Source organism: Manis pentadactyla, chromosome 13 (assembly GCF_030020395.1).
Source record: "Manis pentadactyla isolate mManPen7 chromosome 13, mManPen7.hap1, whole genome shotgun sequence".
Taxonomy (NCBI): domain Eukaryota; kingdom Metazoa; phylum Chordata; class Mammalia; order Pholidota; family Manidae; genus Manis; species Manis pentadactyla.
Window position 1 is genome coordinate 74,711,573 of NC_080031.1, and position 26,387 is coordinate 74,737,959.

General features: G+C 35.5%; 2 pseudogenes; both read right to left on the reverse strand.

Moving 5' to 3' along the window:
• Positions 1-4,146: 4,146 nt before the first annotated feature.
• On the reverse strand, positions 4,147-6,138 carry LOC118921461 (olfactory receptor 2T8-like; annotated as a pseudogene).
• A 5,174-nt stretch (positions 6,139-11,312) lies between these two features.
• LOC118931530 (olfactory receptor 14A16-like) lies at positions 11,313-23,160 on the reverse strand (annotated as a pseudogene).
• Between the last annotated feature and the right edge of the window lie 3,227 nt (positions 23,161-26,387).

Below are 26,387 nucleotides of genomic sequence, written 5' to 3' on the forward strand. Positions count from 1 at the left end.
GGTCATAATGATTTAACCAAAGGATATGGGGTTGAAAGAGGTAAACAAGGAAGCATGAAGAATATTAACATGCTCTTAGGTGGCCTCCAAGGTACAATATATTCAGTTTCTCAGGAGAAAGGGATACTAAACAGATAGTCAACTGCAGGTGTGTACCACAGAGACATTTTCTCTGGAGATGAATAAAGATTTATAAAGTTATCCCTTCTTTTGGTAACACAGCAATCCAATGATGGCATTTTTTCATCACAGAGATTAGGAAGTTGTTACATTTCCCAGGAGTTTCTGTTAACACTCTCTAAAGTAAAATCTCAGGTATGAACTGATGGTAATATCACCTGACAGTCTGAACTCTACTGTATTTAATTGGTTCCCTTGTCAATAAACAAATATCCTTCATCTAAAATGTTGTGTATAGAAAAATTAAGTTGTGTTACTTTCTTTTTGTCTACCACGTTGTATGACATAACTTATTTATCCAGGAGTTGTACACCTTTTATAGGACTTATTACTTTTCACATGAAATTGTACAACCTTTATGCTTAAAAGCTCTTCAATACAGATGACACATGTTATTTAGATCAGGATTTCCAAGACTTTGTGGAAAAGTAGAAAACTTTTCCTTTACTAAGGTATGCAACTGTGTGAAGTAAAATGATATATAATGCATCAAAACAATAAAGATATAATTGAAAAGTACTGTATTGTGTGCTAGATATCTAAAACTTAGATTAATGTGAGTACCACCCAATCTTGTCAATCACCTCACTTAAACACTTAGTGAATATTGGCATCAGCAAGCATAATATCTCTAAATATTTTTATTTTGTCATTATTTCTATTTTCTCCTAAATGTGGCTGTTAGTTGATAACACAGACATAAAAGCCTTAAGGGATTACTTATAATTTGTATCTGTTAAATTTTCCCATGTGTAATTTTAAGGATGAATTTTTCACTGTTATTTTATAAGGTACCAATTATAAATGACTGTTGTGAACAGATATTAAAGCAGATAGAAGAATTGTATACAACATTAATGTTGATTTACATGACTGTATTATATATTTAGTATATTTATCTAGTTTTATTGAGACATAACTGATGTACAAAATTGAGTTTAAGGTGCACAATGTGGTGATTTGATATATTTATATATTGCAAAATGATTACCACAATGATGTTAATTCATACATACATCACCTCACAAAATTACCTCATGTGCCTGTGAGTCTGTGGTAATATATTTAAGATTTACAGTCTCAGCACCTTTTAACTGTATAATACAATATTGGTACCTCTAGGTAGGCAGCTTACAATAAATACCCAGAACTTATTCCTATTAAAATTGGAAGTTTGATCCCTTTGATCTACATCTCTCAAAACAGATTGTTATTTCATATGACTCCTTTGTCAAATATTAGTTACTTCATTGTACATGCATGAGTTTTATTTCTGGAATGTTGACTTGGTTCCACTGGTTTATGAGTCTGCTTTCATGCCGGTGCCATATTGTTTTAATTACAATATGTTTGTAATGTAGTTTGAAATCACAAACTTTGAAGCCTCCAATTTGTTCTTCTTTTTAAGAATTTCTTGGATACTATGGTATTTCTATGCTTCTATATGACTTTCAAAATTATTTTGTATTTCTGATAAAATGCCTTTACAATTTTGATAAAGACTGCATTTAACCTATAAACAGCTCTGGATAATTTTGTCATTATGACAATATTGATTTTTCCAATCCATAGATATGATACATATTTTCACTTATTTATACTTTATTCAATTTCCTCAATCAATGTTTTATAATTCAGAACACAGATCTTTTATCTCATTTGAATTTCTTACTGAATATTTTATTGTTTTTGAATGTATTATATATGGGATTGTTTTATTTATTTTCATATAGTTCATTTTTCTGTTTAGAAACAACTGAATGTGTATGTTAATTGTATATCATAGAAATTTACTTTGTTATTGCTAACAGTTTTTCATGGAGTTCTAGGGATTTTTTATATAAAAGATCATGTCATTTGCAAACAAAGACAATTTAATTCTTCATTTCCAATTTGGATATATTACACATGTTTTATTTATTTTTCCAATTACTTTAGTTAAGATTTTCAGCACCACACTGAAAAGAACCGGAGGGAGTGGGCACACATGCCTTGTTCCTGATCTTGGAGGAAATTATTTGATCTTTCTATCATTGATAATAATGTAAGTAGTGGGATTGTCATGTATCTCCTTGAACAAGGACACATGAAACTGAGAAACGGAGAGAAAAATGGATCTCTAGGAATGAAAGAATTATAACAGAGTTGTATGATAACTCCAAATGAATCAATATTTGTGTAATAGGGATACCAGAAGGACAAGATAGAGACAAAGGGTTAGAAACACTCTTTGAGGAATTAACTGTTGAAAACTTCTGGGGAAGTTTTCTTTGGGAAGAAAATAGACACTCAGGTCATGGAAGGCCACAGCCCTCTAATAAAGGAACCCCAGGAGGACACCACCAAGACATACAATAATTAAAATGGTGAAGATTAAGGATAAGGAGAGAGCATGGAAAGCAGCCAGAGAGAGAACAAAGATTACTTATAATGGAAACCCCATGAAACTATCATCAGACTTCTCAGCAGAGACTTTATAGGCCAGAAGGGAGGGGCATGAATAATTTGATGTACTGAAACAGAAGGACCTCCGACCAATAATCGCAACCCAGTAAGACTTATTTTCAAATTTGTAGTAGACATTCAACATTTTCCTGGTAAATGAAGGCCTAAGGAATTTATAACCAGTAAATTGGTATTATAGAACACATTAAAAGGACTGCTGTAGACAGAAATGTTCCTTGGGCTGAAGAACTTTCACCAGTGAAAATAAATGCACATTAGAGGCAGTAAACCAATTAATTACCAAGCACATACAAAATTAAAACAAAATAAAGGTAGTAAAGTTAACTACATAAGATGGCTCAAAGTAAATAGAAAAAAATGCAGATTATGACATCTAATGCATAAAGTGCGGAGGAGGAAAAAGAAGACAAAAGCACTTTTAGATCTTGTTTGAAATAAAGCAATCATCAACTTAATATAGGCTGTTATGTACTTCAGAAACTATCCTTCAACCTTATGATAACCACAAACCTAAAACCTGTAACAGACACACAAAAAAGTAAAAAAGGGAAATCCAACCACACAACACTAAAGAAAACCATCAACAAGAGAGGAAGAAAGGAACAGAGAGGAACCACAAAACAAACAGAAAACAGTTAATAAACTGGTGATAATATATACCTACCAATAATTACATTAAATATAAATCGACTGCACCAATCAAAAGACACGAGTGGCAGAATAAATAAAGAAACAAGACCAATACATATGCTGCCTACAGGAGATTCTTTTCAGACCCAAAGACATGCACAAATTAAAAGTGAAGGGATGGAAAAAGATGTTTCATGTAAATAATAGGGAGAAGATTATTCTAGTCCATGCTTTCTCTACCATGGATGGAAGTTACACCCCACCATAAATTTCAAATTTATTTGTAGTTCAGAAAGTCCCAAGGTAAAGTCCATATAATAGTTGTTAGATATATAATAATATAATTTCTTTGTTTATAGTATTTCATAAAGAATGGAGTATATCAGAGAGGAAGTTATTATAGGTAGAAAGGAACATTAATTTGATAATCACTGATATAAAGATGGTGGCACAATAAAATACCTAATTTGTGACAACACAAGCCTTGCTGAATTTCTTTTATAAACAAAATTTTGGCAATAATCTAAACATATATCAAATACATAGCTCCAGTAGAACCAGTCAGTAAGAGCATAAGACAGCCAGCTAGGCAAAAGTAGCCAAGTTAATTCATTAAATAAATTTGTGAGGTGTGGGGTGGAAACACTGTAATAAGGATTTGTGATCAACAGACTTTAACATCCACAATTTATTCTTGATGACAATGTAATAGACAATCCCAATGTATGGAGGTCCATCTGCATTTCAAAGAAAAAGAGAAATAACCGTTATAGGTATAATGCATATATAACTTCTCTCTAGGAATCTTACCCTCAGTCTTTATTTAAGGCAGGACACTGGCCCATAAACCTTGTCAGGGCTCCTGTGACCTCAGACTCCCGTGTTCCTCAGACTGTAAATGAAGGGGTACAACACAGGGCTTAAGATAGTATAAAATGCTGCCACAACCTCGTCATGGTTAGCTGACTTACAGGATTTGGATCTCATGTAAGTAAGAAGCCTGCCCTATAAAACAGTCCCATCACAGCCAAATGTGAGAAGCAGGTGGCAAAAGCCTTTCTGTGGGCTTCTGTAGAACGCATCCGGAGAAGAGCAGCCAGGGTGAGACCATAGGAAATCAGGATGAGGGAAGGTGGGACCAGGAGCATTAACACACAGCAGGTGTACACGTCAGCACAAGCCAAACGCACCAGAGTGAGCACGTCACCGAAAAAATGGTCAACCTCATGAGACCTGCAAAACAGGAAGCTCAGGGTTGCAGCAGCCTGCATGAACCCATCAGCTGCTCCCAGGAACCAGGACCCCCAGGTCATTAGCAGGCATAGTTGTCAGTTCATGAGGATGGGGTATCTCAGGGGGTGGCAAATAGCCACATAGCGGTCATAGGACATGGCCATCAAGAGGAAGCCCCTACCTCCTCCCAATGTGAGGAATAAGTAGATCTGCACCCCACAGCTAGTGAGGGAGATGGACTTTCTTCCTGTCACGTAGTGAGCAGCCACCTTGGGCACAGTAGTGCAGACCAGCACCCGGTCCGTGAGGGAGAGCTGGCTCAATAGGAGGTACAGGAGCGTGTGCAGCTGGGGGTCCTGGTGAATCAGCAGGATCATGAGGGCGTTGACCACAAGGGAGGTGAAGGCAACTGTCAAGAGCCATCACAAAGAGAAACGGGTGGTCTCCTGAGTGCTTAAAGAGTCCTAGGAGAATGATCTCTGAGGTGCTGTTCCCACTTTCCATGATTTTAACAGGATTGACACTGAAAACAGCGAAATAGATGAGTTTTCATCAGTCACAATGTTCCATTTCAATTACATTTTTCATGAAAATAACAAAACTTATTTCAAATACTTGATCTGCCATTTGCAAAATCTTTTAACTAGGGCATAAAATTAATTTCAGTATTTTCCTGTTTTCAAGGTTTGAATTTTAAGTACTTCTCTGTTTAGTTTGTTGAATTGACAATGAATGAGAATTCTTCATAAATCCAATTTGCTTTTTAAGTGTATCTTTATGCTCTATGATAGCAACACAAATGGACAAGATATTAATTATATAATTAATAAAATATTTTTTCTAGCCTTCTATCAAACACAGTAATATTCTTGGAAGCTAAATTAATTCGATGCATTTAACTGTGTAAAGCTAAGTACTTGATAATGGAGTTATACCTATGTAACATTTCAAAACTTATGGAAACTTACTAAAATCAGATAATTTTTCCTGATGTTGAGTAATCTTAGGAGGCATTCTTTCCTTTCCAAACAAGACAGCTTATTTCCCCTGGTCTAGGAACTGACAGGCCTGAGTCTGCAGATGGAAACACAACTACTTGGAATTGGCAGTGCCTTCAGCTTGAATGTATCACATTGCACACTGAAAACAAGAGTGTCCTTCTTTGAATGCTTTCCCCCAAAGCAAGTCTGTACTGCTTAATGCGCTCTCATTTACTATATAAAGGCACTCGTGTAATGACACTGTTTCCCCTCAAATTCACAGAAATAAAGTATCTTCTGATAAAGAAGGAAAAAAACACTCATTCGTTTCTCACCCAACACCGAGATAAATTACTTTCCTCCTCAATGCCAAGAGAACATACATATTTAAAGGCAATTTCATTTCTTATCTGCTGGTACTGGAACTACTTATTCATTTTGAATAAATATGACCAGAGATGGGGATGGTAATTCAGTCTCAAGTATCTGATGTCATTCAGTGAAGTGACATGGCAGCAGGAGTCCCCATCCTCCATAGTCATCCCTTCTCCCCACTGCACACAGCCCTCCTTTACTGGAAGGCCAATGAAGACAGACAAAGGCAGTGCCAAGCCTCACTCAGTCCCCAGCCCCACTGCGGGAGCATCATGGTTGTACGGGCAGCATTCTGCTGGAGGGTTTTAGTTGGTTGATTCAAAGTTAGACATCTCAGAGCCCACTTCCTCTTTGCATTTTCCAAAACTTTTCTATCTGCAAAGTCCTATATTTGTAACTTGCACACTGAACACTTAGTAACTAATCCTCCTGACTCATTTTTTTGATTGGGAGACTTATTTTCCTTTATTCTGATCTCTCCTTGTTGAATGTTGACAAAACTTTAAACTTGTTTAAAAATCAATGCATAAAAAGTAAATGGTGCCTTTGTGTGTGCATGTGTGTGTGTGTGTGTGTGTGTGTGTAGTAAGAGAGCACTTGAGAAAGAGAAAGAACATTTTTAAGAGGTGGGGCATCTGAATGCCACTTAGTGTTTAGTTTTTAAAAACAATAATAAAAGATAAGGCAAGTAAGTGTTAAAAAAATCTGTAGTTTAGTCATTGTAGGGGGTTGGGTCATTTTCTTAAAATAATTTTTGCTATTATTGTGCCCATTTTTAAGTATTCTGTAGTACAGTGATATGCATATTTGTATTCTTTCTGCAACTGTCACCAATATCCATTGCCAGGACTCTATACATATTCTCAAACTGAAAATACATGCCCATGAAACAGTAGCCCTCTATACCCCCTTCCCCCAGGAACTGTCAGGCACCTTACTACTATTCTGTCTCTTTAAATTTGACTATTATGGGAACATCAGATAAGTGGAATTATACAAAATTTGCCCTTTTGTGACTGGCTTATTTCATTTAACATAACATCCTCAACCCTCATCCACGCTACAAATGTGTCAGAATTTCTTTCATTCCTAAGGTGAATAATATATTCCTTTGTATGTATAATGTTTTCCTTATTAATTCCATCCATCTATGGACATTTGGGTTGTTTGATGCTGCATGAATATTCCTAACTCTACTTTCACACTATGTGAATGAGTCAGTTTTCCACTGATTTAAGTATCTGTAAACCTACACAAATAAGATATTAAGAGATAATTCCTAACTAAATTGCCAATGCATAAAAAGTGTGGTTGGAAATAAAAATGAAGAATTAGCTCATCTTGCAAGTAAAGAATAGTGGCACTAAGTGGAAGAATGGAAGTTCAACATTGACTAGTGCAGGAACAGGAAGATTTCCTACTCTAAAACATAAGTGTTTATCTTTCTTTTTTCACTATGGCTTCAGAAATCTTTTTCTTCCCTCTGTTCCAAGACTTTTGCTTAGAATATTTCTAAAACTTCTAGATCTTTGTGTTCAGTCTCAGAATCATCTCTTTGACAATGCTAATAGAAGGCACAAAGATACACCCTTCCTATTATAGAGTTATCACAGAAAATTTAGAATAGTGTCTATAATTTTCCTTCTACATTTTTCTGATCCTTGTTGCCCTAACATTAAAACTGAACTCTTTTTCTTTAGGATGCTGAGATGGTTAATCAATCTATGCTGTAAAAACTAAAATAGTAACAGTCAAATCATTCACTGGACTGAATTGACAGGTTATTACTATAGTTTTTATCTGATGACTGTGTCAGCTTGCTTACATCTCAGTTATTCAGATTGTAGGATAGACAAATAGAGGCTTTTATCTGTGAATCTATATGGAGTATACAGCAGAACTATGGATTTTCTGGGGTTCAAAAGTCAGTCTATGGAAAGGGATGAAATATTTGCCAACCACATATATTATAATGGCTTAATATCCAAAAATGTATTAAAAGAACATACACAGCTCAGTATCACAAGAGCAGATAATCTAATTATAAAATGAAGAAAGGACCTCAGTATAATTTTTCCAAAGTGGATATGCAAAACAGGTTTTGAAAAGGTGCCTCAACATCACTAATGGACAGAGAACTAGAAATCAGAACCATATCCAGGTATCACCTCACATATCTCACCATGGCTGTTGTCAGACAGATAACAAATATTAACAAGATAAGGGAAAAAGTATCTCTCAGACACTGTTGATGTAAATGTAAAATGGAGCAGCCTATGGAATACAGTATGGTGGTGACTCAGAAATTTAAAACATAAACCCCACTTGATCCAGCAACCCCACTGCTGGGATGTACCTGAAAGAACAGAAATCAGTATATCAAAGAGGATCTGCACACCCATGTTCATTGCTGCATTATTCACAAAAGCTGAGCTGTAGAAACAACCTAAAAGATCTTTGATGGAGAAGTACACAAATAAATTTATATACACACAACATCCATGGTATATCATTCAACAGTAAAAAAGAAGGAAGTCTTGCCATTGGTGACCAAATGGGGAATCTGGAAGGCATTATGCTAAGTGAGGTCAACCAGACAGAAAGACAAATACTGTATGGCCTCACTTACATGTGGAATCTAAAAAACAAGCAAACAACTTCATATTTACAGAGACTACAATGGTAGCTGCCTTGGGCTTCAGTGAGGGGAAAAAGGGGCGATGAATGTCTAAAGATAAAAATTTTTAATTATAAGAAAAAGTTCAGAGGATCTTATGTAGAGCTTTGTGACTATAGTTAATAATATGGTATTATGAATTTAACAGTTGCTTAAAATAAATCTTATAAATTATAACTAACACACAATGGTTAATTCTGTGAACTATGTGAGTTGATGCTTTAACTATGCTCATCTTGGTAATCATTCAACTATATATATACTTATATATAAATATATATATATAATTTTCACATTGTATACTTTATTTTTATTTATTAATAGGATATACAATATCATATTTGTTTCAGAGGTACAATATAATGACTCAATAAATATATATATAAATACAATTATATTTGTCAATCATCCCATAATAAAAAATAGTTTAAAAAGCAAAACCAGTCACATCATAAAATCAAGGACAAAAACAGAGTTAGAGGACTGATACTGCCCAAGGTCAGGACTTAGTGGGAAGCTACAATAATCAAGATAGTGTGGTAATGACCATAAAGCATAAAATAGGTCAATGCAATAGAATAGAAAGCTCAGAAATAGACCTCTGTAAATATAATCAACTCATCTTTGACAAACGAGCAGATTGTTTATTCAACTAATAATGTTGTTGGAAAAACTTGGCATGAAAAAACAGTCCAGATATAGACTGTACACACTTTACAGAATTTAATTCAAAATGGATCTTAGACCTGAATGCAAAGCATTGTAGTAAAAAACCCTGCTAAATAACCTAAGAGAAACCCTAGATAACCTTAGTTATATGATGCCTTTTTAGATACAACATCAAAGGCAGGATTCATTAAAGCAAATGTTGTTAACCTGGACTACAGTAAAATTAAAAAATTTAAAATTCCTGAGAAAGAAAATATCAAGAGAAGGAGAAGACAAGTGACAAGCTGGGAGAAATAATTTGTGGAAGACCTATAGGATAAAAGACCCTTATTCAAAATATTCAAAGAACAAATAAAATTCAACAATAAGAAAACAAACACTCCTACTGAAAATTGGGCACTTCACTGATGAAGACAGACAGGTGTCAAATAAACGTTTGAAAAGATGCTCCATCGGATAAGATTCCTCACTGGAGGAACAACCTAAGACAGGCACAGTTGCAGGGGTCCATCAGGTGAGAAATTGAGGATCAACAGAGGTGAGGCTTAGAAACTCACCCCCCTGTTTTGAGAGAAATCTTCTGCATCTGTGGATGTTTTGTTGCCCTTGTCTAGCTTGGATTAATACTTAGTCTATAGGCACACACCTGATCATCGACATTTGCCCTCTTACAGCACTAAACTATGTTTTCTACCTTTATCTTGCATGTACCTACCACTTCAGCATTTTATTAAAAATAGTAATAAAAAAACAATAATAATAAAGTGAAAAATGTGGTATCCACATATAAATCAAGTATAAAAATCAAATGAGTATTCATATTTGAACTGACTGTTTATAGTTCATTATGCATGATCAAAACCGAAAGTTTCTGTGATGACTGCCCTTGCACTGTTCACCATGTAAGAACTTATTCACTATGCAAGACCTTGTTCACCATGTAAGAACTTGTTCGTTATGCTTCAGAAGATTGGAGACTGTTGAGAATTAGGCTTGGGGTTGATTAATTATTGTTCATTGTGTCCCCAATACAGAATTTTATTGTTGTTAACAACCATTTGATCAATAAATATGAGAAATGCCCGCTCAAAACAAAAAAAAAAGATGTTCCATATAATATGTCATCAAGAAAATAAAAATAAAATCAATGAGATACCACTGCAGACAATTTGAACGGCCAGTTCCAGACATTAATAGAAATGCTGCCGAGAAGGTGCAGCACCAGGAAGTCGTACATATTAGTTACAGGAATTCCAAATGGAACAGCCATTTGGAAGCCAGTTTTGGTGATTTTTTTACAAACCATATATAATTTTATCATGTGGTCCAGCAAACATGTTCATTGGTATTTACCCAAAGGAGTTGAAAACTTATGTACACAAATGATAATGCAAAAGAATATCTATAGCAGCTTTGTTCTTAATTGCTAAAATTTGGAATGAACCAAGGTGGCATTCAGCAGGTGGAAAGGTAAATGAATGTGGTGCATGCTGACAATGGGATATTATTCATAAATAAAAGGAAACGAGCCGTCTAGCTATAAAAAGACATGGATAAACTTAAATGCCCATTACTAAGTTAAATAAGCTAATTTCAAAATGTTCTTTATTGCATGATTCCAACTGAATCATATTCTACAAAACCAAAAATTATGGAAAATTGAAGAATTCAGTGGCTGCCAGAAGCTGACAGAAGTAAGGGAGAAAAGTAGGCAAAGCAGAGAAGATTTTGGGGGTAGTAAAATGCTCTGTGTGAGATACTCACAAGTAAATGTCATTTTACATTTATACAACTCATAGAATATAAAACACTAAGTTAGAAACCCTAATGTAAACTATGGATGTTGAGTAATTATGAGATGTTAACAGTACATTGTTAGTTTAAATGAAGTGTGACTCTTGTTAGTTATATTGCTCTTGTGGGAGGCTATGCATTTGTGGGTATAAGGGCTTTGTGGAAAATCTCTATACCTCACAATCAATTTTGTTACAAACCTAAAAATCTTCTGAAAAATGTCTTTAAAGGATTTTAAGAAAAATATTACCAAATAATGGACATTTAATTATTGATGATAATTGTTATTGGAATAAAAGATGGAATATCTAATGATTTTGGGTGAATAGTCCCTTCAGCAACATTTCCAGACACTTTTTAAGGCATTATTTTTTAGACTGTATATCATGGGATTAAAGGTTGGGGGAGCCATGGTGTATAACACAGAAATGACAAGGTCAAAAATGGAAGGGGCTTGTGAAATCGGCCTCAGATATGCAGAGAAACCAGTGGAGAGAAATAATACAATCACAATCAGATGTGGAAGGCAAGTGGAGAAGGCTTTTTTGACTGACCTTCTGTTGAAGGCATTTTCTTGACAGTGGATAAGATATAGACATAGGAAACATTGATGAAAATAAAACAGCAGATATCCAATACCACACTAATGAGGATAGGTACAATCTCTCTTATTATGTTTCCTGAGCAAGAAATAGCCAATAACTGTGGGATATCACAAAAGAAATGATGGACGACATTAGAACCACAGTAGGATAAGGAGAAGGTACCCTCTGTGTGCATTATGGTGATCAGACCCCCACCCAGCCAGGACACGGCTGTCAACTGAACATGCATATTCACATTCATGATGACCTCGTAGTGCAGGGGGTGGCATATGGCGGCATAGCTGCCAAAGCACCTCACGGTGAGGAGATTCAGCTCTGCAGTCGCTAAACACATAAGAGAAAGACCTGGGCTTCACAGCCAGGAAATGAGATGGAGTTACTGTGAGTCAATGAGATTGCAATGGATCTGGTGATTGTGAATGTAATTAGAGATCCAAGAAGGACAAATATTTCAGGAAGAAGTACATGGGGGTGCAGAGACGCTTGTCCAAAGTTATGATCATGATAATGAGGACGTTTTCCATTAGTGCAAAGAAGTATATCAAGATGAAGAGCACTGAGTGCAAAACGTACATATTTTCATTGGTAGAAAATCCAATGATGATAAATTCTGTCACAGTTGTGAGATTTGTTGTGCTTGGAGACATAAATCTGTATTAAAAAAAAGAGAAATGAAACATCATTTTCAAGTCCTTCCATATTCAACTTACAATATAGTTCTATATTCATATAGTCATCACACAATCTATTTAATAAAAATGTTACTCCTACCATGTGGGTTGATCACCAACAGTACCTGAATAACACTGATTTACCAAACCACTTTATACTCAGTGCACATGCACGTGCCATTTTTATTACCCAAATATGTTCTATGAAAGATGCTGAAAGACTGAAAATTTGAACCGACCTTAACGTAAGTGTCCTGATGAAAAGCATCCTCCCCATATCTATAAATGAATCCTGAGAAACAAACTGATAACTGCTAAATAGTGTCCTAATCTTAATGTCCTTACATCCTATCCTGTGACTAACAACGTTTGTTTCAGCATATGTTCCAATAAATTGAACAGTAAACAATTCTTTAAAAAAATGAATTACAGACTTTCCTTAATCCTATAAACTATTTAAACTACATTCTCTCTACAAAATTCTCAATCTGGAGATGTTCTTACATTTAACTTTTTAATATAGATATAGATCTAACTCCGTTTTCCACGTTCATAATACTCAAATTATTTATCATAAAAGTAGGTGGTTTTATTCATATATGCATTATGGTTCTATATGACACATATCCTGATTACCTTAGGTATCAAATCCTACAGGGTATGACCTAAGATTGTTGGCCCCATATTCATCAATTTATCACTTCCTCTTATTATTTCCCATTTTATCTGACATTTTCCCATATCTAATAAGTTAAAAAGTGTTTCTATATAATCTTTTTTCTTTTTTATGTCTGAACTTCCAGTCCCACAGTGCATGAACTTGCAAGCATGATATTTTACACATTCACCTATTCCCCATCTATTTTCCTGTCTCCTTCTATCCCTAACATAAGATGAATGCAAATATGTGGTGGGGGACGTGGGACCATTTATAGCTGGAGCTAAATTCAGTCTTGGTCAGCCGAGTGTAATTTTCCTCTTTTTGCAGTAACACATTGATAACTTTTGTTTGTACAGACTTTGTTCATCAACCTTCATGCAAATGTTGTAAAATATTAAGCCTTTACTATACAATATTCTATCACACACAGTCTTCTTATTCTAATTCTCTAAAATATTATGTTCCACTTTTCTCCATGGTGCTGGACAATGTGAAAATCTTCAGTACATATTGGTTGTTAGATTTGGGAAAGTAATAATATAAAGCAATTTTAATATATTAGTGGAAATAATTCCACATATTTTAATGAAAACAAAATAAAGTTTAGATCGTATTCCGGTCAAAGATGTAAAAATTTGCAGGTGACTTAAAACACATGTTCATAATGATAAAATTAGATTTGATATACATGTGCTGATATCCCTGTTAAAATATTGTAAATTCTTCATTTTATAAGATCAGTAGCACCCTCTCAGTGACAGCTCAGAAAAACCCAGGTGTTCATCATGATAAATAGATTTCCGTATCTGTCCATCACTCCTAGTGTGATATATTAAATGATTAAGAAATAATGCTACATAAAGTCCCTGAAGATAAAATCTGACCCATATGTTTCTATATTTTAGGGGTTGAAAAATATAACACACCTTTTTTGAAGACTCAACATTATTTTATTTTTAGTTTCAGCTTCAGGCTCTTCCTTATTTACTCCTACTTGTCATTAATTGTTATTTCATTTAACATTTTATACACTTTCACCTTAGTATTCTTAATGCTAAAATCAGCACTAACAGATAGGAATGTAATACTGTAATAAAACCACTAAAAATCATAATCAGTGGAGCACTTTAAATTTAAGAAAAATACTGTTTTCTCCCACTGAAACTCACCTCAAAAAAACTGATATTGGTAATTGAACAATTGGTGTACCACAGAATGAATTGATCCCTTTAGATATTTTTAGGGTTCATTATAGTAAAATTAGTACTTTAACTACTGTTACTTTTTTTAAATATAAAATGAAATTTTAAATCTAGAATACTTTAAATTTAAAACGATTTTTATGAAAAAATTATTTAATAGTATGACTCCAAATCCTGGTACATAAAAGTTCCAGTTGTCTACTTAAGCTATTTCTAGTGAAATTTACTGCCATCACAAGGACAGAAGGATACACATCTCCACTGAGTAGAGATGACTAGCTTTGTTCATTCCTCTGAAAAGTTGTATGATTCTCAACTCTGGCTTCATCAATAACTCAGTCAAAAGAAACAGGAGACCTGAAGAGCTTGACCATTTTACCTCTCCTGCTGATCTCTTGTGTGTTTAACCGTAGTCCAAGAGCTGTAATTTATCAAGCTGTTTTATTCCAGAGGGAATATAGTGTTATTGTTTTCTCCATTAACCTGCTCAGTCAGTATCAGCCTATACTAAATCTCACTCAATTATTAGTGCAATCAGTGTGCCATATTTTAACTTTGTTAGTGGTTTACATATCTGTGACAGGACTCCAGTTAATCTAGCATCCAATGTTTCAGTCATTTATTGAGTGCCTACTATGGGTCAGACTCGGTAGACTGCAATATGTCATTAAAAGCAGTGCAGTGAGTCAAAGTCCAAAGGTGAGTGTGAATGCACTGTTTCTCGCCCAGAGATGGAGGCCTTGGAGAGAGACTGGAGGAAGAGAATACAGTGCAGCCCCAGAGCGAGGGCCACTAACACCAGGTCAGTTAAGAGCACAGCGGGGGTGTGACATGTGAGCTTGACAATCTCTGGGGAGCAGGGAAATAAGGTACTAGAATATGAGTGAAAAAAAGATTTCATGATCAGGAATACTGTACTTCATGTGAAGCTATTAATTTTTACTGTGAGAGGAAAGACACAGGTGGTTCTGAGTAGGAGAGAAGCAGGTCATGTTATACTTAACCTTGATCACTCTCTGGTAAGTGTAGACTGTAGAGAAACTAGACTGGGAGCAAGACTGGATGCAAATACATGGAAAGGAAATACGTCCACAGACTGTAAGAATTACTATTGTTAACACACTATACTACACCAAACCATCTACAGATTCAATTTTATCCCTTTCAAAATAATAATGCGTTTTTCACAGAAATTGAAAGCTATCATAAATTAGTATGAAATAAAAAAAGTACTCTGACTAGCAAAAGCAGCCTTGAAATGAAGGACAAAGTTGGAAGCATCTCACTATCTCATTTGAAGCATTCTTATCACAGTAATCAAAATAGTATAGTACTGGCATAACACTAGATAGATAAATCAATGGAACAAATTGACTACCCAGAAATCAGTACATTTATATATATTCCAGTAATATTCATCGAGGGAGCCAACAAGATGAATTGAAAAATGATATTCTCTTCAATTAACAGTAGTGGGGAAAGTGGATAACTACATGAATAAAAATACAATGGTCCTCTATTTTACAACACTCACAAAAACTAACTCAAGATGGATTAAAGACTTACATGTAAGATCTGATACCATAACACTCCTAGAAACCAGACCCAAGAACCTCCTTGACATTGGTCGTGGTAAAGTTTTTTGTATATGACACCAAAAGCATAAGCATCAAGGCAAAAAATGAACAAGTAGGACCACCCTGAACTACAGGGCTTCTGCAGAGCAGAGAAACAGTAAAACAAAAAACAATGCATGGAAAGGGAAAAAATATTTGCAGACCATCTACCTGACAAGGAATTAATACCCAAAATACATACATGCAATGGAACAGCAAAAACTAAGCAAAAAAAATAAACAAAAAGTGGTTTATAAATAGATATGTTCAACAAAGTGCAAATAAAATGAGGTGTCACTTTATGATCTGTTAAAGGGCTATTCCCAGTAAAATGAGACACTAAGTGTTGGCAAGGATGTGTGGAGAAAAGGAAACCCTTAATGGGAATGTAAATTGGCACAGCCAGTGTGTAAGACACTGTGGACGTCACTCAAAAAATAAAACTACCATGCAATTCACCAATCCCACTTCTGCCTATATACCTGAAAGAAATGCAAATATTGTATTCATTTCAGTACTACATCCATAACCAAGAAAGATGTGGAAACATAGTGCAAATTTTTGTTACACTTTCATACAATGAAAATGCTGGCATATGGACAGGTTTATCCCAAATAGTGGGTTTGTGATCTATTGTGTGCACAGTGATTTTAAGTCATACAGAAGTCTTGGCATTGTGGATATTGCCGCTGCCAGTCACCTGCCAAAGAAATGAAACCTTGCACACACTTTTCCACCTTAAGGATCCTCATCTGAAAAAAAAAAAAAAGGAGTAAATAGAGGCAGGTCCTCATAGGGAGCTTTGGAGCATTAAGTCAGATCAAATGTAAGGAGACTGGATTATTTCATTTATTCCTTACAGTGTATCAAGGATTTTATTCTAGGAAAACACAAATGCAATGGCTCCATGAAATTGCACAATAGCAGGACTAGGATTTGCCCAACTCCTGGACAAACTCTGCTGGCTTTGGAATATGCAGAATGAAATGGACCAAAAATATGTAACCTTTTTAAGTATTTCCAACACATATTAAATGTTAAGGTAGTAGGTATGGGTACTGTGCAATTTGATGGTGGCAAATGGTAAATCACATACTTTAGTGCCATTTCCTTTGATGGTGTGCATATACACATGCACGTTTGTTTAAAATTGATGAACTAGCACATTGCGATTGTCATGTTTATCAAAATAAAACTGATGATTTCATACTTTTTCATGGATGATTTTTGCATTGTATGTATGTAACACATCTTTTTTAACTTTTCGTCATGAAAGGACATTTAGTCTGTGTCAGTATCCTGCTTATTGTGAATAATGCAGCTGATCTGGGAGTGAAGGGAGGACATTTATAATAGAAATGTTTCCCTAAAGGTACTTCCTCCAACCCACTGTGCTGTATTTTATGTTCATCCACTTTTAATATACTAAATGTTTTATTTATTTTCTATGACCACAAGTATAACAAAATATATATTCATTGTTGTATTTTCAAAAACCAGACAGAAACAGACAAAAAATAGCTGGGTCATAGTATTTGTTGAATTAAACACATGAATGAATAGATTTAATTCAATCAACAGAGCTATTTTTATTTTCTAGAAATCATATGGTTTAAATTTCTTTATTATCAATATTCAGCTGTAAGCTGCTTTCTGGTTTTTTACCTTAAGTAGATGTGTCATCATAGATGATATTTATCATAATTTATGTAAAATGTATCAAATCACTGCATAATTTGATATCACATAACACATAATTTACTAGCTTTTGAATAGATTTTCTTTAGAGTTCCCAATTAACTGTTTTCATTATCTGGGGTTTAATACTATGTTGAGATAAATTGGAACCTTCAAATGTACAAAATTCTAATTGATACTCTATGATGAAAATGAGCACTTGGCAGTGATCAGAACTGAATAAAATGTGAGAATTATTTTTCCATTTCTATAGACAATGGCACATCAAACTATGGGGAGCTTACTTATATGGTGGTTATGTGTCAGTCTGTGATGTGATGATTTTTTTTTATGAGAAGGTTCTTCCGTTTTTCCACAGCTTTGTCACATTCATGTGTCAATTTGAAGCTGTTGTTCTTTATACTGGCTTCACATTCTGACAAAATAATAGAAAATAACATTATATTTGGTACCACCCTTGAAACAGATAGGACAACTATCAATCACAAGAGGATGGAGATTCTCAGCAGATCTGAGCAGTGAGTGGCCTCCTGGAATAAGAAATAAAAAGATTGGTCTAAAATGTCCCATCTTTTCAAGGCCTGGACCAGCCAGGGAGGATGCAATTAGAGACCAGAGTCCAGGAGTGACCTGAAAACTAAAGAAGATCAGCATGTTGATTAAGCCCAAGGGAAACAGACAGTATAACGTTAAATTTTGTGCAATAATTGAAGTGGTACTGGTGGCAGATGGGTGACTCAGAAAGGGGAGAAAGTAATGAAAACACATTTTAAGTGACATCAAGGCAAAGACTTTCCCATATAAAATCCATCCTTAGAGCAGAGAACAATGCAGAACTGTCCCATGGAAACTTCACTGAACACATGGTTTCTGATAAGGTATTTTATGCAACACAAGCTAACAGCTGTAACTACCTCTGCTACAGTAGGGTTATTATTATGTCATAGGGGAACAACTTATGCTTTCCTTGAGTGAATAAATGAAGCTTTATTTCTTTTATTTTTCATTTTTTATTTTTTTTTTATTGAAGGGTAATTGACAACAGTATTACATTACATTAGTTTCAGGTGTACAACACAGTGATTCAACATTTATATACATGATCATTCTAGGTACCAGCTATCACCATACCAAGTTGTTACAATATTTTGACTATATTCCTTATGCTATACATTACATCCCGTTTATTTATTTATTTTACAATTTGAAGTGTGTTTATATATATATATATATATATATATATACTTTGTGAGGGCATCTCTCATATTTATTGATCAAATAGTTGTTAACAACAATAAACTTCTGTACAGGGGTGTCAATACTCAATGCACAATCATTAATCCACCCCAAGCCTAATTTTCGTCAGTCTCCAATCTTCTGATGCATAACGAACAAATTCTTACATGGAGTACAAATTCTTACATAGTGAATAAGTTACATGGTGAACAGTGCAAGGGCAGTAATCACAGAAGCCTTCGGTTTTGTTCATGCATTATGAACTATACACAGTCAGTTCAAATATGAATATTCATTTGATTTTTAAACTTGATTTATATGTGCATACCACATTTCTCTATTATTATTTTTTTTAATAAAATGCTGAAGTGGTAGGTAGATACGAGATAAAGGTAGAAAACATAGTTTAGTGTTGTAAGAGAGCAAATGTAGATGATCAGGTGTGTGCCTGTAGACTATGTGTTAATCCGAGCTAGACGAGGGCAATAAACATCCATGTATGCAGAAGATTTCTCTCAGAACATGAGGGGGGAGGTTCTAAGCCTCACCTCTGCTGCTCCCCATTTTCTCACCAGATGGCCCCCTGCGACTGTGCCTGTCTTAGGTTGTTCCTCCCTTGAGGAATCTTACCCGTCTCTGGCTAAACAGTCATCTTCCGGGGCCATACAGGGAAATGTGAAGTTGGTAAATGAGAGAGAAGCCTTATTGTTTGAAAAGGTTAGCTTTTTACTTCTTTGCATATTTATGCCCTGTGGCTTCTATGCCCAGCATTTGTCTAGAGGTGTCTTTACCACTTGGAAGAATTATGATACTCGGTAAATTCGACATGTGGCACGAGTTCTATTTAAAGGTTGTGATTAGGTAGGAAGAAGAAAAGCTATAGAAGTAGCAGGCAGAAGAAAACCTGGGAAGATTGATTATTTCTTTGACATATCTTCTTGTAGAGTAACTTCAGCATGGATAGGTTTTAAACGACTAATGAAATTGTGCACACACATTAACATAATAGGAATATAGTTACCTAACCAAAGCATACCTGTAATTACCAGCCATCTCCAGTGAAACCAAGAAAACCAGTTAGGCACCTTAGGCATTTGTGAAAACTTATCTATGATATGGTGGATATTGTCCAACTGAACTTAAACAGTCTGAGAGAATTCAGATAAACTAGAACACCCCATTCCTGGGGACTGTTCATATCCCATATGTTCTTTTAACGATAAATAGTCTGTGTTTGTAAGATTTTGGAGTGCCACAATTTTCAGTTCTCCTAATTCTTGGTTGAGTTCCAACAGTATAGATCCAGTCCAATTTTTTGTTTTACTGTATGCACAGGCCAGCTTAGATATCTCCTTCATCATTCCCATGGCCTGTCCATTAACTGGTGGGATGAGTGCATCTACACCTGTGACAGTGCGTGGATCTTTGTTGGAGTTTTATTTTTTTTGCTGATCATCTTCTGTCATGAGTCTTCCCGAGAGTGCTGATGTTGGAAGTTCTTTTTCATATCGTATCTTAGTTCATTTTCGGGGTAGCCAAATTAGGCTTTGATCCTCTGTATAAACACAAACAGACCCTTTGCCTACACTTTTATATGCCCTTTATATCATTGTGTAGAACTCATTAGAGGTCACCACATAGGAACTGAATTTTTTTTTTTAATCATTAATCTACACTTACATGACGAATACTTTGTTTACTAGGCTCTCCCCTATACCAGGTCCCCCCTATATACTCCTTTACAGTCACTGTCCATCAGCGTAGCAACCTGTTGTAGAATCACTACTTGTCTTCTCTGTGTTTTACAGCCCTCCCCTTTCTCCCATCCCGATATGGATGCTAATCTTAATACCCCTCTTTTTCTTCCCCCCCTTATTCCTCCCTACCCACCCATCCTCCCCAGTCCCTTTCCCTTTGGTACCTGTTAGTCCATTCTTGAGTTCTGTGATTCTGTTGATGTTTTGTTCCTTCAGTTTTTCCTTTGTTCTTATATTCCACAGATGAGTGAAATCATTTGGTATTTCTCTTTCTCTGCTTGGCTTGTTTCACTGAGCATAATACCCTCCAGCTCCATCCATGTTGCTGCAAATGGTTGGATTTGCCCTTTTCTTATGGCTGAGAAGTATTCCATTGTGTATATGTACCACATCTTCTTTATCCATTCATCTATCGATGGACATTTACGTTGCTTCCAATTCTTGGCTATTGTAAATAGTGCTGCGATAAACATAGGGGTACATTGGTCTTTCTCATACTTGATTGCTGCATTCTTAGGGTAAATTCCTAGGAGTGCAATTCCTGAGTCAAATGGTAGGTCTGTTTTGAGCATTTTGATGTACCTCCATACTGCTTTCCACAATGTTTGAACAAGTTTACCTTCCCACCAGCAGTGTAGGAGGGTTCCCCTTTCTCCACAGCCTCGCCAACATTTGTTGTTGTTTGTCTTTTGGATGGCAACCATCCTTACTGGTGTGAGGTGATACCTCATTGTAGTTTTAATTTGCATTTCTCTGATAATTAGCGATGTGGAGCATCTTTTCATGTGTCTGTTGGCCATCTGTATTTCATTTTTGGAGAACCGTCTGTTCAGTTCCTTTGCCCATTTTTTAATTGGGTTATTTGTTTTTTGTTTGTTGAGGCGTGTGAGCTCTTTATATATTCTGGACGTCAAGCCTTTATCGGATGTGTCATTTTCAAATATATTCTCCCATACTGTAGGTTTCCTTTTTGTTCTATTGATGGTGTCTTTTGCTGTACAGAAGCTTTTCAGCTTAATATAGTCCCACTTGTTCATTTTTGCTGTTGTTTTCCTTGCCCAGGGAGATATGTTCAAGAAGAGGTCACTCATGTTTATGTCTTAGAGGTTTGTGCCTATGTTTTCTTCCAAGAGTTTTATGGTTTCGTGACTTACATTCAGGTCTTTGATCCATTTTGAGTTTTCTTTTGTATATGCGGTTAGACAATGGTCCAGTTTCATTCTCCTACATGTAGCTGTCCAGTTTTGCCAGCACCATCTGTTGAAGAGACTGTCATTTCGCCATTGTATGTCCATGGCTCCTTTATCAAATATTAATTGACCATATATGTCTGGGTTAATGTCTGGATTGTCTAGTCTGTTCCGTTGGTCTGTGGCTCTGTTCTTGTGCCAGTACCAAATTGTCTTGATTACTATGGCTTTATAATAGAGTGAAGCTTTATTTCTAATATCCTTTTTTTGGATTTCAATGTGGTTGGGTAATATTTTAAGAAAAATAATATATCTTGGAAATTACATATATTTGAACTTGAATTTATTTTCTGTAAGGAAATTTCTGTTTTTAATATACTTAAGAGATAGTGCAGTTAGATATCTAGGATTGTTTTCATATGTTGCGCCACTGATCTTTTAATATACAACTTCTGGTTTGTTAACCACATTGGAATAAACAACTCATGATTTTCATATAATTTGTTTTATGACAGACATTTTAATTTATCATATAAATAGTGGAAGATTATGTTTGCTTATTTGATTCCAGGAAGGTAACACATGTCACCTTACTGTGGAATCACAGTACCTTGTACAGGTAGAATATGTTTTCAACAGAAAGTTTAAGGTACAAGTTAAGAAAATTGCCCATTTGCACACGTTCACTCTGGAGCCAAATCAAACTCAGGCCCTTCTGATTTCACTCCCGTTGATTCAGAAACATATGTTGTGATCTTTTTTATCGAGCCATACTCAAATATAATTGACACATATACACTTAAGGTGTAAAGTGGGATGATTTGATGAGTGTACATGTTACAAAATGATTACCACATGTGAGCTAATATATCCAACACTGCACATCATAACTGCATTTTTATTGTAATGAGAAGGTTTGAAATCTACTCTTTTAGCAAGTTGCAAGAATACAATGCATAAGTATTAACTGTAGTCAAGCACTTTATATTATATCTCCAGGATTTAGTGAATTTTTACCTGGAATTCGGTAGTTTGACCCCCTTCATCTAGCCTCACACTCCCATTTCCAGCCCTAACATACACAAAGTATGCCTAGTAGCTATGAATCATTTGATTTTTATTTATATATTCTGCATGCAAGTGAACTATTATACTATTTATTTCTGTGTGACTTATTTCACAGAGCAGAATATCCTATATGTTTATCCATGATGTTACAAATGGCAATATTTCCTTCTTTATGGCTGTATCATATTCCATTGCATGTGCTATATATTACAATTTCTTAGAACATAAATATGTTGATCAAAACTTCTGTTGTTAGCATGTCTTGCTGTTGTAAATAGTGCTGCAATGAGCACGAAGGGCAGATACCTCTTTGACACAGTGACTTCATTTCCTTCAGATTTATACCCACCTCCACTGTCAAACAAGTCAGTGCAGAGATGTTCACAGTGGAATTCTGCAGGAGAGTCAACAAAGCTTTTCTCAAAGCCAATAAGAGAGGCCTGCAGTATCATCTTGATTATGAATTCCAATCCATCACTTGGACAGAGAAGACACTGGTGGTTGTCACAGAGGAGGGTGGTGAGGGGTCTGGTGAGCTAAGGGAAGGTAAAAAGATTCTGCTATCACTTCACATCTATGATCTGTGGGATGGTAACCTGAGTGTATATCACATGTCTGAATTCATTTAACTACTCCAGAATTTGTGCATTTTATTGTATGTACTTCATAAAATGTAAAAACGTCAATAAGTAAGTATTCTGTCCAGAGAAAGCCCATTTTTTTCAGAGCTAATATCAACTTAAAGAAAGATAAATTTATCATTTTACATGAAACAATATGCACATAGAATGTCTGAGTATTTTCATATGCTACATCGTATTACCAGGAATAAACGAAATGATTAGCAATAATGAGAGGCAGGTGTTAATCTCAATGTAACGGTAGCTTTATTCACTTAGTAATTTGTACAGATGGACTACAGAGCTGAACCATGATCCACGGCCTGGCCCAGGCAGTGGGGCCATCTGAGTATCTCCAGCTCTCAGGCTCAACTAGGTGCTCACCCTTGTGGTTTGTGCAGCCACCTGATCTCTATCAATACTTACATAATAGGCAAGTTAGGGAATTCCTGTAGGACGCTGCAGACATGGCCTCACTACAATGTCATACAAAACATAGATTGTTAAAAATGTGGCTTTTATCACTGAAACTAGATGTGAGAGTTTCTAAGTTGTTTTAGGTACTACTAGGAACAGGAAAAATGAGTGAAATGCACATGTGAGAGAATACATCCTGTTCTTAACAATTATTATTTTCTGCAGACAGAGATGGTTCATCAACTACAAAACAAAACAATAGGCAGATGCATTGGTTAAGTCACTCCTCAACTTTGCTCCATTGCATTCTGATTTTATGCCACCTTCTGTGGACACTTGTGGTTTTGCAATGAATCCTTCTGCTTTACTAATGAAAGTGATGATGGAGCTTTCTGCAAGAATTCAGAACTGAACTAGATGTCCTTTGCTCAAGAGTTCACACATACTCTGAGGACCCTGATTTTTTTAGACTCCTGCTTCTGCAGAGCAAAATCCAAATACCTCACACTCTTCCTTCTAATCTCACTAAATTGGGACTAACTGTAAATGGGCTCCACCAATTACTCGAATATTCTTCCAGAAACATTGTTTTAACCACTTTCGTACTGCAAGTTTCAATCAAGTTTCATCAATCAAGGATCAACTATGAATCATCATACTGTGATGATTTTGCAACAACATAAATTGTAAAACACTTCTCTGCCTCACTGATGTTCAATGTGAAGCATGCACCTCTGTTAGAATTTAAGAAATGTATTATTTCCCCAGCACTCTCAAATATAGTTAAAATATTCTCTGTATTTTTTAAATCAGAACTCATTCCAGAGCTGCCTTCATATCCTTATTTTTCAGACTGTATATGACAGGTTTTATGATTGGAGACAACACAGTATAAGAAACAGACAAAAGGAGGTCCAGGATGGTCTGATAGGGGGAGGGTTGCTTCAAGTAGGCCAAGTCAACAGTGAAAGTGAACAATGACACAACCACCAGATGAGGGATGCATGTGGACAGGGTTTTGGACCTTACCTCCTTGGAGCAGATCTTCAGGACAGCAGAGAAGATGTTGACATAGGAATAGGAAATGGAGGTGAAACACATTTTTGTCATAATTGTCGCTATTAATGTCACAGCTGCTTCATCTATGTTCATTTTGGGATTTGAGATCAAAATAATCTGAGGGATATCACAGAAGAAGTGATGGATTTTATTGGAACTGAAATTTGTTGAATATGTCACTGAAGCATGCATGGTTCCATATACCAACACACTGACATATGAAGCTACCACCATCCGCCCACAGGCCCCCTTATTCTTGATGGTCTCATAGTGTAAAGGATGGCAGATGGCCACGTAGCGGTCATAGGACATCACTGTGAGGACGGCAATTTCAGCAGCACTGAAACCTGCAAAGAACAGCACCTGGAAAACACACCCAAGGAAGGATATTGTGTACTTGTTCATCAGGGAGTTGAGAGCAAATTTAGGAACAGTGTCAGCAATGTAGGATAAATCTATGAGTGACAGGTTCTTCAGGAAGAAGTACATGGGTGTGTGAAGTTGTGGGTCCTACGTAATGACTATTATTATGAGTCCATTTACTAACAGGGCTGCAGGGTAAGCCACAGGGAACAGGAATCCAATAAGGTTTTCATCCTCAGGTCTTCAGAGAATCCCAGAAGGAGAAACTCAGTGACTCCTGTGTAATTGATCATCACATCAATGGTGTTTTCCCAAGTGTCACTGCTGTAAATCAAGCGCACGTGAGCCACTGGGCGAAGGTGCCTCCATGTCCCAACTACATAGAAAAAACAGCTTTGGAAGTGTAATTACATGTAGCGAAGTCCAATAAGTCCTAAAATGCATTTTAAACATTTTAACTCATTTATCCTGTTCCTAAATATATTTTAACTATATTTGAGAGTGACAGAGGTGCTTGCTTCATATTGGACATCAGTGAGGCAGAGAAGTGTTTTACAATTTATGTTGTTGCAACATCATCACAGGATGATGATTCATAATTGATCCTTGATTGATGAAACTTGATTGAAACTTGCAGTACGAAACTTGCAGCCAGTAGTCTTGCTGTTTTTACAATGAGAGCAAATAATAAATTTTTATTTAGGAGGAAGTGTCACTTACAAAGTTAATGAAATGTAAAAAATGAACCAGTATGAATTTTCTGTAATCTGAGCCAGGGAAAAACCTCTCTATTATTTTATCTACCTGTATAATATGTTATTTTGTGTTGCATTTTATTGTGCTTAAAAAATTAATTAAATGTCTTTAATGCACGTTTTCAAGGGGAACATGACATTAAAACAGTGCCCCATTTTTCACAAAGATTTTCCTGTTGTCAGGCATCAAGGGTGTCTGCTGATATTTTTCCAATACATTTAACCATGTGAGTCAAGGCGATCCATTATCATCATTTACTAGGCAACTTAACATTTTAGAATGACATGAAGAAAAGAAGTCATAATCTGTAAAACAAAATCATCTCTCTTTTTTGGGTAGATGATGATTGGCAACATAGAAATCCATGATAAAAAATAAATATTGCATTAGAATGAATAAGAGAATCCAACATCATTGGTGGGTCCAAGATCAACATTTTAAAAAATCAGTGATATTCTTGTATA